Below are 6,000 nucleotides of genomic sequence, written 5' to 3'. Positions count from 1 at the left end.
ACCAACCCTAACTTCAGAGGTTATGTGATGGTATAAACTTTCAGTTGTTGTATATTATATTGTACTTTTGTGCTTACAGAGCAAGTTAAACTCAGTTTATATTGTACAATCATTGCTGATTTGATCACATCTTCTGCAAAGCTTTATAAGATAGCGATTGTATATTTCTGATTTTAAAAAACTTTAAAATTATGAAATTCTGTGATCATGAAGTCATGAAGCAGGTGTTTATTTTTGTTCTCCCCATCAATTCCTGAGAAATTGTTTAAATCCATGGGGAGAAAATGTAAAAATGCAGCTGTAAAATTTGCCAATATTCAGTTTATTTGAGGACTCTAAACTTTAATTTTGGTCTTTTTACATTCACATTGGAACTTAGAAAACCTGATTATATTATATCAGAATCAGAAAGAGCTTTATTGCCAGGTATGTTTGCACATACGAGGAAGTTGTTTATATATATATATATATATATATATATATATATATATATATATATATATATATATATATATATATATATATATATATATATATATATATATATATATATTAGGGATGTGCGGAGCAGCCGGTATTTGTATTTGTATTTGTATTTGTTGAGGGGAAAAAGTATTTGTATTTGTATTTGTATTTGAGTAAAATTCAAAATGGACAGAATTCCAAAAACTAAAATTAACTAAATAAATCTAAATAAAACCCTGCCTGGGAGATCTGGCAGAACAAAAGTATTCTATATAATACTAAAAGATGCAGCCTTGCTATTATCATCTGCCTGCCACAAAAAAAGACACAAAGTTTGTTTGTTTGTTTATTTAGAGATATCTGCAAATATTTTTCAATGGAGGAATATGACTAGTCAGTCATAATATATTTGCAGATATTTCCAATCTGAATTATAATTATGACAAGTCAAAATATAATTAGAGATATCTCTAAATATATTTATGGATAGTCTCAACAAGGTTTAAATGCTAAAACGGCTTGCCATACGCACAGTGGCACAGTGGAGAGTTCTCTAGTTATATCGTTTCAGTCGTTTGTTATGCAGTGACATGCAGTCAAATATTTCGCCAAATAGTCCTCAGGGATACGGTGACACGCAGTCAGATATTTTACCGGACAGATCCGCCACTTTTGGCGCGCATAAACAATCATAAAGCCCTCGTGCTGCAGGAATGAGGAGGTCTGCTGAAGGCGCACAGCTGACGTGCAGTGAGAGGTTTGCGTCTTTAATAAACTACGGCAGTTTGCGATCACTGAACAGTAAGAATGATTAATAAATCCATATGAAACAGCGCCTTAAAAGTCACGTCTTGCTTTCAGTTTCGGGCTTTGGCGCGTTTTGCACTGAGCGTGTCTCTCTCTCTCTCTCTCTCTCTCTCTCTCTCTCTCTCTTTCTCACTCACTCACTCACTCACTCACTCACTCACTCACTCACGCGGGCATGCACTGTGGTCTCATGAGGAAACGCTGCTTTTTTATATAGTGTTTTTCTTGCTCCCGAATACAAATAATTTTTCAAGTATTTGTTCGAATCAAGTATTCGTAAAAACACGCTATTCGTGCCTTTCCGAATACCGTATTCGGGTTCGGCTCCACCCTTAATATATATATATATATATATATATATATATATATATATATATATATATATATATATATATATATATATATATATATATATATATAAAATATAATTATATTATATTGTGTTATATTATTATATTATATTATATTATATTATATTATATTATATTATATTATATTATATTATATTATATTATATTATATTATATTATTTTATATTTGGCGGCACAATCGCTCAGTGATTTACACTGTTGCGTCACAGCAACACTGGTTCGAGTTCCGGCTTGGCCAGTTAGCATTTCTGTGGAGTTTTCATGTTCTCCCCGTGTTCACGTGGGTTTCCTTCCTTCAAAAGTTTAAAGACATGCACTATTGGTGAATTGGGTAAGCTAAATTGGCCGTAGTGAATAAGAGTTTTGGGTTTTTCCCAGTTATGGGTTGCAAGGGCATCCGCTGCGTAAAACATATGCTGGATAGGTCTGCGGTTTATTCTGCTGTGGTGACCCATTTAAGTCGCTTAAGCAGACTGAACCGCCAACTATTACAGCATATGTTTTACGCAGTGGATGCCGTTCCAGCTGCTACCCAGTACTGGGAAACACCCATAAACTCTCACATACACACACACTTATACACTACGGCCAATTTAGTTCATCCAATTTACTTAAACTACATGTCTTTAGACTGTGGAAACCCACGCAAACATGGGGAGAACATGGTAACTTCACACAGAAATGCCAACTGGCCAAGCAGGGACTCGAACCAGGCAGTGACCTTCTGGCTACATTCTTGCTTCTTGCTTCTTGCTAAGAGGCAACAGTGCTTACCACTGAGCCACCATGCCACCTAATGCAATATAATATAATATAATATAATATAATATAATATAATATAATATAATATAATATAATATAATATAATATAATATAATATAGAACTTTACCTTTTATACACCTTTTATCGCACTTTGATGTATCTACAGTATCTATCTAATGACACATCAAAATGAAATACTTCAGTTTCAAATTCACTTCCTATAATTTATTGTGTTTTTAGCAACTATGATTCACTCTGACAACTCTATGTAACTTAACTGGTGTGCTGCCAAATAACTGTATTTGTAAAACCTGGCAGTCCGGATGTGTTAAACTTGACTCTTGTTGGCAACAATTCTGACAGTCTTTGTTAGCACAACTATTCATAATTTTCTTCTACAAACCAATGCTATCTCTATAATGAATGCATGTAAATGATTCACCAGCTAAATGTCTGTTATGTGCTTCTCTACAAGGCGTACAATAAGTTACGGGTATTTGAAAAGCGCTAAAGAATCTTGTGTCCTTTACAAATAAATCTTTTGTTGGCTTTTAAATTGTCTTTTTTAGAACATTTGTTACAAACACCATGACATTATTGACGATTTTTCTTGCTGCTGACATTACTTTTAAAAAACCTTAAGCAGAGATCACCTAAAAGCCATCACTATCATTTATTGCACATGCTAAATTCCTATGTGGCTTATTCTGACATGAACATTCAACCCAAAATCCTTCAACAAAAGCCAGAGTCTCATGCTGGGACAGAGTTAAGTAACATGCCAATTTTTACATTGAAATCAAGAACCTTTCCTAAAAAGCCCATTTCATGTTCGTGCTACGCTCTTTGGTAACATACGGATGAATGAAATCTGCATTCACAAGCTGTGAACCTTTCTGACCATGTGGTTCACACATCTCATGCCATTTTTCATTTGACATGCGCCTCAGCAGGAAATTGTCATCATATCGGGAAACGGCACAGTAGTCAAGCCTAATGGTGAAATCACACAAGCGCATACACACCGGAGAGTGGGAAAAGGAGAGAAAAATGCTAGAGAGCTTGATTAACTGCCAGAAGATGTTGGTTTCTATTAGATTTGCCATAGTGGTTGTGGTAGTCAAGTAGTTTATTGCAATATCTCGGCTGGACAATAAGATTGGGTTGCTGGTAAAAGAGTTTCGGGACAGTTAAGAGAAGTCCTCTTCATTTTGTTAGGATAGTTTTTAACTTTCTAAGGTTGTAATCATTTGTTTAATGTGCTTGAAGGTACAGTAACAATCCAGATGGCAATTTAGAATTACTGGAATTATTTAGTTCACATAAATCCAGTTAAGATGATAAACAATTCATCAATGCTCGGCTGGTGCCAGACTTATTTACATTTTAAAAGTATTTGCGTCAGTGTGTGTGATATTGCAATAAAATGGGACAAGTAAAATCTACTGGCTTTGCCCTCTATATGTACATGAAAAATTGATTTCTTGGTGGCTTTGATCTCTCATGAGTAAGACAGTAAACATCACAGCAAATGTCCAGCAGTGCAAAAACAGCATGAGCCTAAACTAAGACAGAATTATAATACATACACAACAGACGATGAACAATAAATGTGTCAAACTCAAACAAATAAATGTTATATGGAATCTTCCAATGGAATCATTAAAATCATTGATGGAATATTTCCATTACCCCTAAAGTTTTTGGGTGAAAAACTGCTTTTTGGAACAGCAAAATCCAAATCTTTTAAAGACTGATTATTAAACGGCTCTTTTTAGGGACCAAAACCAGTTTTTCTAGCATCACTGCAAGTAACTATTTTTGCAATCTTTATTTTAAAGGTGTAAGAAGTCTATTTAATTACAACTATAAATAGGCTCTATGCACAGCTAGAGTTTTAAAGGCAATAATAAACTTCCGGCAAAAGCTTAATGTGACAATTTTCAATTTCATAAGGTTGTTTTACAGCATTGATGTTGTAATGTAATTACAATACATTCATTTAAATAGACTTAAGCATTCATTTAGTTGTTCAAGCATAAAACGAGATGAAAGATCGTTTTAACCAGTAGCGCCGTCAGTAGCAACAAGCTAGCGCAGAAATGCCAGTGAAATTACTAACGTAAAATATTTTAAAGACATGGCGGGGGGAAATAGAATTTAATGCAGTGCTTTTTGTCCGATCTAAGACCCACTTTATATCGTATATCTAACAGGCAGTGAAGATCGCTGTTTTTTTAAGACATCAGATCCTAAACGTGACAATTTAGTAATGGAAAGATCGTTTACCCGAAGCCCTTAGGCTGCCTGGCTGAAAATTAAAAGTCTGTGTGCATATAGGCCATTAGTGTCATTTTCGAGACGCTATTGAATTGATTGAGCATATACACTTTAAAACTACAAACATGCAAAGTTCACGTGTGTAGGGAAAAACAAGCAATGAAAAAAAAACGCTATTAGCAACGCAACTGAGCATGTGAACTTCAGTAAAGAAACTACTTTACACTCTATCTGATGGTGTGCAGCTGTAGGTAAAGTCAAAAGTTCTAATTTAGATCTAAAAAAAAAAAAAAAAGAGAAACTACAGTAGTCAACATTTAAATTGGATCATCACCTTTCAAAGTTGTCTTAAAACTATTGATCAACATCCATTCCTGTCATAGGACAAATTTGAAATACATATTTAATTTGCTTCGAATGTTCACTACTGTATATATAAAGTGGGAACAATTTGTAAAGTAATCCTTAAACATGATTTTTTAACTTACACAAAAGTGTTCAATCACTCAATTAAATCAATCAATAATCAATCAAATAATACAAGATAATACAAATGAAACATGATCATCCATACACCGAGAATTGGACAGAAAATTCCGCTTCCTAAAAAAATATCCAGAAATCTATTTTAAAAGCTTCACTTTGTTTCCCAACTGTTCACAGGCTAAGGGTAACACTGTGTTCTCGCTTTAGTTGTCAGCTATGCTACACTGCTTGAGCAAACCGTCACAAGCAAGCCGAATGTGACACGCTGTTCTCTGTCTCACTGTCTGCATCTCTTTCGCTCTCACTCTCTGTCCGGTCATCCGAAGAGGAGACAAACCTCTCACTTTTTTCTCGTCCAGCACTCACACCCACATATACACACACACAAAAAACACATTCTACAGTGCAACACACTGCATGTCACAATAAACTCAAAAAAGCAAACATTTATGCAAGAGGAATCTCACTTAAAATTGTGAGTTATACAGTATTTACAATTATTTAGGGCTGTGTGAAAAAGCTTTCCTAAAACAATAAAAGATGCAAAACATACTTCATAAAATGTACAAAAAAGTATTCAAAGTAAACGACACCACTTCACAGACTGTCATTCTGAATTAAAAAGATTAAAGAAATATGGATGACACTAATGTAAGGTACAATGCTCTGCTTTCTCATACTAATGCGAAAACCTGAGGTACACAGTGCCCCGTTACTAGAATAAATGAAGAGCGAGGTGTACTTTTGAATAACGCATACGAGATGCATTAAGCGCCCCTTAAAATGCGATTGCCGGAGGATATTTGTTTCATCAAAATGAAACCAATC

At 34.5% G+C, this 6,000-nt stretch overlaps 1 protein-coding gene across 28 annotated transcripts in view; it reads right to left on the bottom strand.

The window, feature by feature from the left end:
* The window catches only part of rbfox3a (RNA binding fox-1 homolog 3a), an 829,029-nt gene that overhangs the window by 752,122 nt on the left and 70,907 nt on the right, over positions 1-6,000 (bottom strand). The window lies entirely within an intron of this gene.

The sequence above is a fragment of the Danio rerio genome, chromosome 12, assembly GCF_049306965.1.
Source record: "Danio rerio strain Tuebingen ecotype United States chromosome 12, GRCz12tu, whole genome shotgun sequence".
NCBI lineage: Eukaryota > Metazoa > Chordata > Actinopteri > Cypriniformes > Danionidae > Danio > Danio rerio.
The sequence above is the reverse complement of the archived record's forward strand: the minus strand, read 5'-3'. Positions and strand labels throughout refer to the sequence as shown.